This window comes from Babylonia areolata, chromosome 31 (assembly GCF_041734735.1).
Source record: "Babylonia areolata isolate BAREFJ2019XMU chromosome 31, ASM4173473v1, whole genome shotgun sequence".
In the NCBI taxonomy this organism is placed as follows: Eukaryota; Metazoa; Mollusca; class Gastropoda; order Neogastropoda; family Buccinidae; genus Babylonia; species Babylonia areolata.
The window spans coordinates 11,248,982-11,258,775 of NC_134906.1; the positions used below are offsets into that span (position 1 = coordinate 11,248,982).

The window sequence follows — 9,794 nt, forward strand, 5'->3', positions numbered from 1 at the left end:
GATATTGTTAGTGATTGTGTTTATGAAACATGTTTTGTGTGCATGTTTGGCAAGTTTATGTTTGTATGTATTGTATGAATGTTTGTATTTTCATGTATTGTTTGTGTATATGTATTGTATGCATGTTAATGTGGATATGTATGTGTGTGTATGTGTGTATGTATTGTATGCATGTTAACGTATGTATGTATTGTATGCATGTTTATATATGCATGTATTGTATGCATGTTTATGTGAATATGTATTGTGTGCATGCTCTTGGAGATTCAAGGCTTGTTGCCCTTTGCTTGAGGGCTGGACAGTGTGCTTGTTTGTTCATTTATGAACACCTTCTAAATACTTTGAACTCCTATTGGGTTTGGCTTTTATATATATATATATATATATATATATATATATGCAGTGTTGCTATTTTCATCATGATTTTTACACTGCCGATTACAATGTGCTCAAAATGATTGCTTCCCCCCCCCCCCCCCGCCCCCCCCCTCCTCCCCCTTATTTTTATGACAGAAACCAGTGTGCATCTCAGTGTGTGTTGGGAAGGTTTGGGGGATTTTTCATTTGTGTTTGTCACGGCAAAGGTACGTAACACATGCCACTGAAAACGATTGATGTCGAAGGATGGTACAGTACTCGTCTAATGGACATCGATTACAACACAAACATGAAGGTTGTTTCTGGCAAAATTCTGTAGAAAAATCCACTTCGATAGGAAAAACAAATTAAAAAAACTGCACGCAGGGGGAAAAAAAAGAAAAAAAGAAAAGGGTGGCGCTGTAGTGTAGCGACGCACTGTCCCTTGGGAGAGCAGCCCGAATTTCACACAGAGAAATCTGTTGTGACCAAAAGAAATACAAATTTAGGTACAAGCTGGAATGATCAGAGCACTACTCTAAATGGATTTCTGTATAAAATTTCTGTAAAAAAAAAAAAAAAGGGTGAAAATCAAGCGAGATTTTTCATATGGGTTTTTTTGTTGCTGTTGTTTGTTTGTTTGCTTTTTTATGTTGTTTTGTTTTCTTTTTTTGACGGGCGCAATAGCCGAGTGGTTAAAGCGTTGGACTGTCAATCTGAGGGTCCCGGGTTCGAATTACGGTGAGGGCGCCTGGTGGGTAAAGGGTGGAGATTTTTACGATCTCCCAGGTCAACATATGTGCAGATCTGCTAGTGCCTGAACCCCCTTCGTGTGTATATGCAAGCAGAAGATCAAATACGCACGTTAAAGATCCTGTAATCCATGTCAGCGTTCGGTGGGTTATGGAAACAAGAACATACCCAGCATGCACACCCCTGAAAACGGAGTATGGCTGCCTACATGGCGGGGTAAAAAACGGTCATACACGTAAAAGCCCACTCGTGTGCATACGAGTGAACACAGAAGAAGAAGTTTTCTTTTGTCATGCTGTTACCCTGATCAGTCAGCCAGAAAGTGGTCTGCTGTAAGGAAGCCAAATGTGAAAGGACAGAAAGTGTACTGCAGCTTCTGTACATAAAGTACTTTTGTGTGGCGATATGTCATTAATACAGATACTGCTACTGCAGCTTCTGTACATAAAGTACTTTTGTGTGGTGATATGTCATTAATACAGATACTGCTACTGCAGCTTCTGTACATAAAGTACTTTTGTTTGGTGATATGTCATTAATACAGATACTGCTACTGCAGCTTCTGTACATAAAGTACTTTTGTGTGGTGATATGTCATTAATACAGATACCGCTTTAAAAAAAAGAAAAAGAAAAAAGAGTGACATTTTTTAAACAGTGTATTTAAAAGAAGATTATGAAAGTCAGATAGTTATATGCTGTAGTTTAGATCTGAAGTGTATTCAGAACATGCAACACGTATGTTGTTACTGTGTGTAGACTTGAGTGATATTTTTGCGTACATATTTTTGTTGTTCTTGTTGTTTTTGTGGGGTTTTGTGTGTGTGTGTGTTGTTGTTGTTGTTGTAGCGTATATGGATTCATCCGGACGCAGTGACGCCTCCTTGAGCTACTGATACTGATACTACTCGCATGCCTGCCTGTTAACAAAGCGGGTTCTTCTCAAAATGTTGTGGAGCGAACAAGGCAGCGACAGCAATGTTTCAGTGTTGCTGAAGTACTTGAAGTGCTACAAACTGAAGGGTTGAACATTGAAGAGGTGGATGATGACGAAGAAGAAATTAAGTTCAGAAAGCAAGCATGGGTATGGTGATTTGGGGTCAAAATTTGGCATTTTTTTCTACATAATGGTAAAACTGTAAAAATAAGATGAGAAATTTGATTTTTTTTGTAATAGCCCAACACGTAATAAACCGGTTCTGAAAGTTTCATTTTCTTACTCTGTATTTTGTATTTTTTGTAATTTTTTTTCCAAACCCTTACAAATGGGCCGTCTGTGGGGAAAAGCAAGGGAGAAAACTTGTCGTCCTGAGTGAGTTAATGGGATCACCCTCATGAAGCTTGTTCTTAATCCCTCATTCAGAACCACAGCTGGGTTTTAAGCCTCTTTGAGAGCTATCAATATCAAGTCAGCTTTGGGATACACAACAGAGGAGACCCTGCACGCATGAAAAGAATCCTGTTCATGGGTGATGAGCTACAGGCGGTTATGATATGAGTTTTTGTTTGTTTCATTATATTCATTTCTTATGGCTGTTTGTGTTGTGGTGGCATGTAGGTTTTAGTATTGCTGTTCTTATTATTGATATTTTATCATTGCCTTTCTCTCTTCAAGTACTGGGGAAATAGGGATGAGTGTACTTGCGCTGTAAGTGGGCTTGCTATTGTATTGTCATTTATGCAGAAGGTTTGTGTTGGTGCACATTTGTGTGTGTGTGTGTGTGTGTGAGGGTGATAGTGTGTGGGGGGTGGGGCGAGAGGGAGGGGGTTGGGTGTGGCGGCTGGGGCTAAGCTTGTTTTCTGTGATTTTTAGTTATGAAGCGGGTGATGATCGAATATCATTTTAACGACGGGCACAATAGCTGAGTGGTTAAAGCGTTGGACTGTCAATCTGAGGGTCCTGGGTTCGAATCACGGTGACGGCGCCTGGTGGGTAAAGGGTGGAGATTTTTACAATCTCCCAGGTCAACATATGTGCAGACCTGCTAGTGCCTGAACCCCCTTCGTGTGTATATGCAAGCAGGAGATCAAATACGCACGTTAAAGATCCTGTAATCCATGTCAGCGTTCGGTGGGTTATGGAAACAAGAACATACCCAGCATGCACACCCCTGAAAACGGAGTATGGCTGCCTACATGGCTGGGTAAAAACGGTCATACACGTAAAAGCCCACTCGTGTGCATACGAGTGAATGCAGAAGGAGAAGAATATCATTTTAACACCCCTTTGCGCATACCAGGTTCTTCTAACTGAAGCAAATATAACGAGTTTTGAAGTCTTGCTGGTGTGGAAGTAGCAGATTTGATGAGAAGTCCTCTAGCCACCTGTGTTTGTTCTTGTTACTGTGTGTCTTCACTGTGCTGTGCTGCTAACTGTTCACATTTAATGTAAGTAAAATTGCAGTTTTCGATCTGTACTTGTATGTGTGTGCATTTGTCAATATGTATTCAGATTTTCAGTAAAATTAGTAATATTGCAAATCTTTGATTTACCATTTTCATATAAATTTTTTTGTAAAGCAATTAATATGCAGAAAAATTGTTCCCGCTTTCATCTTCTTTGGAAAGGAGTGATTTCACAGATTAAAAAAAAAAAAAAAATGTATGACTGTATATCTCAGTTTAACTCCTTTTTTTTTTTTCTTTTTGATTTCTTTAAATCACTTCTTGAAATCTTACTTTACATATTAATCAATTTGGAACATCAGTGATGAAATAAAGTCACATATCTTGGTGTGGCTTCTTAGTCAGTTGCTGCTGTTGTGTTTGGTTTAGCTGTAGCTGGGTGATTCTTTATTGTCTCCTATGGTTTGGGGTTTTTGATGGGCGTAGTGCTGATTTTCGTTTCTTTTCTTTTTTTTTCTTTTTTTAATCTATTTTTATCTGCATTTCTCCTTGAGTTTATCATGGAATTTTTTTTTTTTTTTTTTTTTTTTTTTTGTCAGTAGGCTGTTTTCTTCAAAAACTTATTATTTTAAAGTGGTGGTTTTTTGTTGTTGTTGTTTTTTTAGTATCATTGTTGTATTAGTGGACTTGTGTATATCTGGGATACGTTGTACAGGTATCCATGCATTGTATTGTATGTGTTGATTTTTCAAAAGTTACAGGTGCATCCCAAACTTATTGTCCCTTTTGATCTTTTTTTTTTTTTTGAAAGGAGGTGACCATCTCTTTGTTCATCAGTCTTCACGACAAACCCAAAGCTTTTTTTTTTTTTTTTTTTTTTTTTTAGATACATTTTTTGGGGGGGTCACAGTATGCTGCTTACTAGTCTTGTTTTATAAGTATTCATGCACTACAATAATTAGACAGATATGCTCTGGCATATGCAGATATGGTATTGTAGTAGATGACGTAACTGTTTAGCAGAATGTTCAGTGTGTAATGTTTAAATTGACATATATGCACTATGACATGATAAACAATGTGAAGTCTTTGGATCGAAATCTACTATTGGTGAGTTTTTTGTTTGACTTTTTATTTTCTTGTTGTTGTCACTGAAAATGTTGTGATTTAAAGCTCAGTTTGTGACAAACAACTTGCTAATACTCACTTTTTCCCCACTCTTTTCCCCTTGTAAATGCTCAGGGTTGATAATTGTGAATGATATTCATTGTGATTAACTTGAAAGCATTAGCATTCCTTTTTTTCCCTTGTTTTCTTTTTTTTTTTAATTATTATTTTTTATTAGCTGTTTGACATCTTCTTCATGATAATGTCAACATTTTGTCTACTTTTATTTTCTTTTTCGTCCTTTTTCAGCTCAGATGTTAGTACTGTTTGTGAATTCAGTTCAAGGGTTGGTAATGTCGACATCTTGATCATGAATGTTCACAAAACATTATTTGCTTCGAATGTTACGTTTGTATTGGATGGTGGTGTGTGTATGCATGTGATTTCTTTTTTTGTCACTTTTGAAAGGGTTTCATGTTGAAAGTGTTTGGGGTTTTTTTTCTTGTGTCAGTTTTGTTTCAGCTTAACCAAATTTTTTTTTCTTCTTTTCTTTTTTTGTTGCCTCCCTTAGCAGCACTGGTCTTTTCTTCGTTCCCCCATCAATTTGAAGGTTACTTGAGCATAATTAAAAAGATTTTTTTTTCCCCCTGAAGTGAAGGCAATTTATTGTTCTGATTAGAAAGATGGGGAGGATCGCTGGGGTGGAGTTTGGGGGGTGAGAGGGTAGTGGGTGGCACAGCAAAAAGATTTAAAAAAATAGTGCCGGATGACCCTACATGACCGCATATGTTTTAACCTGCTCACTAAACAAAGTAGCGAAATGGTTAAAGCTTTGAAATTTTGTTGTCCTTCGTCTTTGGTTATCAACAATCCATTTTGCTTCTAGAACTGACACACAAAGTAGCTAAATGGGTTAACTCTCTCCATACGAACGGCGAAAGAGACGACGTTAACAGCGTTTCATCCCAATTACCATCATCAAAATATTGCAAGCGGAAGGCTCTTATACTGAAGAGGTGAATGTTGACAAAGAATACCCCAGTTCTGACGACGGAAGCTAAAGGCTGGGTCATTCAGACACCCACTGGACATCCGAGGGGTCTGTGTAGAGGAGAAGAGAGGACTGGCCGTACTGAGTGAGTTAAAGCTTTGAAATTTTGTTGTCCCATGTTTAGGTTATCAACATGTACAATCCATTTTGCTTCTAGAACTGATGCACAAAGTAGCTAAATGGGTTAAAGCTTTGAAAGTTTGTTGTCCCATGTTTAGGTTATCAACACGTACAATACATTTTGCTTCTAGAACTGACAGACAAAGTAGTTAAATGGTTAAAGCTTTGACATTGTTTGTCTCATGTCTTTGGTTATCAACATGTACAACCCATTTTGCTTCCAGAACAGACACAGTTGTTTCATGGTTAAAGCTTAGAACTTTATTTGTCTCACATTTTTGGTTATCAACATGTAGAGCTCATTTTGCTTCTAAAACAGACAGGCATAGTTGTTTCATGGTTAAAGCTTTGAACTTTTGTCACATTTTTGGTTATCAACATGTACAACCCATTTTGCTTCTAGAACAGACAGGCACAGTTGTTTAATGGTTAAAGCTTTGAACTTTTTTTTGTCTCACATTTTTGGTTATCAACCTGTACAACCCATTTTGCTTCTAGAACAGACAGGCACAGTTGTTTCATGGTTAAAGCTTAGAACTTTTTTGGTCTCATATTTTTGGTTATTATCAACATGTACAACCCATTTTGCTTCTAGAACAGACAGGCAAAGTAGCCAGATGGTTAAAACTTTTGATTTTGTTGGTCTTCAGCTATCAACATGTACAATTCATTTTGCTTCCTGCATCATCAGTTCAAATCCTGGCCATGCCTGGTGGGTAAAGAGCTGAGATTTGTTGTCACATTTCTTTAGATAACACCCGTGTCGACATGGTATTGCTTTTTGTACATGGATGCTGAAGATCAAATAATCATGTTAAAAAGCTACCAGTGCTTTGTGTATAAGTATGCTGAAGATGTAATACACACATTAGAGATCTCTCAGTCCATGTCTTCCTTCGATGGGTTTTGGAAACGAACACACCCAGCAGCAGAAGCAGCAACAACAACAAAAAACCCAACCCACTTGGAGTCGCACATATGTGGAATCTGTATAAATTAATATTTTTTTAATGTATTTATTTTGTATGAAATAAATTAACCCCCCCCCCCCCCCCCCCCCCATCTGTTTCCATTACACTTTGGCATTTTCACACCAAGGTTCAGTTTTTCCCATGGCAGTGCACATAAATTCAGGCAATCTTTATCCTCTTTGGTTGGTTATGGGTTTCTGTACCACACACCATTTTACTGAAACACAGTCACAACCTGACTCGCTTGTGAATCTGATGTTCTTTCTGTTTTCTGACTGCGTTGTTATACGTGTGGTGTGTACGCCAAGCACCTCCTTTTTTTCACTGGGAGGGTTGTTATATTTAGGTAACAATATGACTTGGAGTGGGTTGCAGTTGTTTCTGTTGGTAGATTTGAATTTCAGCTCAATGAGCTCTGCCCATTTCATCTCTATGAGATTGTGTTTTTTGGGGGGGATATTTGTACTTGAAAAACAAACAAACAAAAACAAAAAAAAAAAAAAAACCTCAGTGATTTTACATTGTTACTTCAGATTCCAGAAATAAATGACTAAAAATGTAGTTGTGTTGCTGTGATTCGGCGTGTGTGAATTGTGTTTGATTTTTTTTTTTTTTTACTACATTTGCTGTTACATTGTTCTGCTGCTATTCTCTCTCTCTCTCTCTCTCTCTCACACACACACACACACACACACACAGACTCACGCAACACACAAAACACACACACACATACTGTAATTACAGTGTGTTGTGTGTGTGTGTGTGCATGTAAAAGCCCATTAGTACATGTATGCAAGTCAACAGAGTTACAGCCCACGAATGCAGGAGAGAAACCAGAAACATGCATGCAGACCTGAAGATAATCTTTGAGTGAATACATGTGCAGAAGATCAAATATGCATGTTAATTCAACAACCTGTGACCCAAGGTCAAATCTGCATGTAAACCTGTAACCCAAGGTCAAATGTGCATGTTAAACAACCCACAGACGGGCGCAATAGCCGAGTGGTTAAAGCGTTGGACTGTCAGTCTGAGGGTCCTGGGTTCGAATCACGGTGACGGCGCCTGGTGGGTAAAGGGTGGAGATTTTTACGATCTCCCAGGTCAACATATGTGCAGACCTGCTTGTGCCTGAACCCCCTTCGTGTGTATATGCAAGCAGAAGATCAAATACGCACGTTAAAGATCCTGTAATCCATGTCAGTGTTCGGTGGGTTATGGAAACAAGAACATACCCAGCATGTACACCCCCGAAAACAGAGTATGGCTGCCTACATGGCGGGGTAAAAACGGTCATACACGTAAAAGCCCACTCGTGTGCATACGAGTGAACGCAGAAGAAGAAGAAGAAGAAACAACCCATGACCCAAAGTCAAATTTGCATGTTGAACTACCGGTGACTCGAGGTCAAATGTGCATGTTAAACTTACCTGTGATCCAAGGTCAATTAATAATAATAATAATGAAAATAATAGTATTTATATAGCACTGAATCTTGTGCAGAGACAAATCTAAGCACTTTCACACCAGTCATTCACACGCATGCATAACTCTAAAACTGAAAAAAAAACTGAAGACAAGGAAGAGGCAGGGGAGGGAGGCTATATTGGGAAGAGGTGGGTTTTAAGGCCAGACTTGAATGAGATGAGTGTGGAGACCTGACAAAGCTAAAGAGGAAGTTCATTCCAAATGTCAAATGTCATTCCAAGGTCAAATGTGCATGGTTAACACCCTGTAATCTACGTTTTTTTTAAAGTGCATGTTAAACAACCCGTGACCACAAAGTCAAATGTGCATGTTGAACTACCCATGACTCGAGGTCAAATGTGTATGTTAAGCACCCTGTAATCCACAATTTTTTTTTTTAAGTGCATGTTAAACAACGTGTGACCCAAGGTCAGATGTGCATGTTGAACAATTTGTGACCCAAGGTCAGATGTGCATGTTGAACAATTTGTGACCCAAGGTCACTTGTGCATGTTGAACAATTTGTGACCCTAGGTCAAAGGTGCATGTTAAACAACCTGTGAACCAAGGTCAAAGGTGCATGTTAAACAACCTGTGACCCAGGTCAAATGTGCATGTTAAAACCCCGTGATCCACAATTTCAAAAAGTGCATGCCAAACAACTTATCACCCAAGATCAAACGTACATGTTAGACAGCCCGCGACCCAAGTCAGTGTTCAGTAGGACATGGAAACACAAACATACCAGCAATATGAAGTATTATGGCTGCTTTAAAGACACAGTTATAATGGTCATCCATATGGAGACACAAACATACCAGCAATACGAAGTATTATGGCTGCTTTAAAGACACAGTTATAATGGTCATCCATATGGAGACACAAACATACCAGCAATATGAAGTATTATGGCTGCTTTAAAAGACATAGTTATAATGGTCATCCATATGGCGACACAAACATACCAGCAATACGAAGTATTATGGCTGCTTTAAAGACACAGTTGTAATTGTCATCCATATGGCGACACAAACATACCAGCAATATGAAGTATTATGGCTGCTTTAAAGACAGTTATATTGGTCATCCATATGGAGACACAAACATACCAGCAACGTGAAGTATTATGGCTGCTTTAAAGACAGTTATAATGGTCATCCATATGGAGACACAAACATACCAGCAACGTGAAGTATTATGGCTGCTTTAAAGACACAGTTATAATGGTCATCCATATGAAGACACAAACATACCAGCAATATGAAGTATTATGGCTGCTTTAAAGACACAGTTATAAGGGTAATCCATATGGAGACACAAACATACTAGCAGTATGAAGTATTATGGCTGCTTTAAAAGACACAGTTATAATGGTCATCCATATGGAGACACAAACACCAGCAATATGAAGTATTATGGCTGCTTTAAAGACACAGTTATAATGGTCATCCATATGGAGACACAAACATACCAGCAATATGAAGTATTATGGCTGCTTTAAAGACAGTTATAATGGTCATCCATATGGAGACACAAACATACCAGCAACGTGAAGTATTATGGCTGCTTTAAAGACACAGTTATAATGGTCATCCATATGAAGACACAAACATACCAGCAATA

At 38.4% G+C, this 9,794-nt stretch overlaps 1 long non-coding RNA gene across 1 annotated transcript; it reads left to right on the forward strand.

Annotated features, from left to right (window-relative positions):
* The first annotated feature begins 4,363 nt into the window (after positions 1-4,363).
* LOC143275947 (uncharacterized) lies at positions 4,364-7,265 on the forward strand. The gene is made up of 2 exons (XR_013053487.1): positions 4,364-6,145; positions 6,241-7,265. It is a non-coding gene; the product is annotated as an uncharacterized LOC143275947 (long non-coding RNA).
* Positions 7,266-9,794: the final 2,529 nt, after the last annotated feature.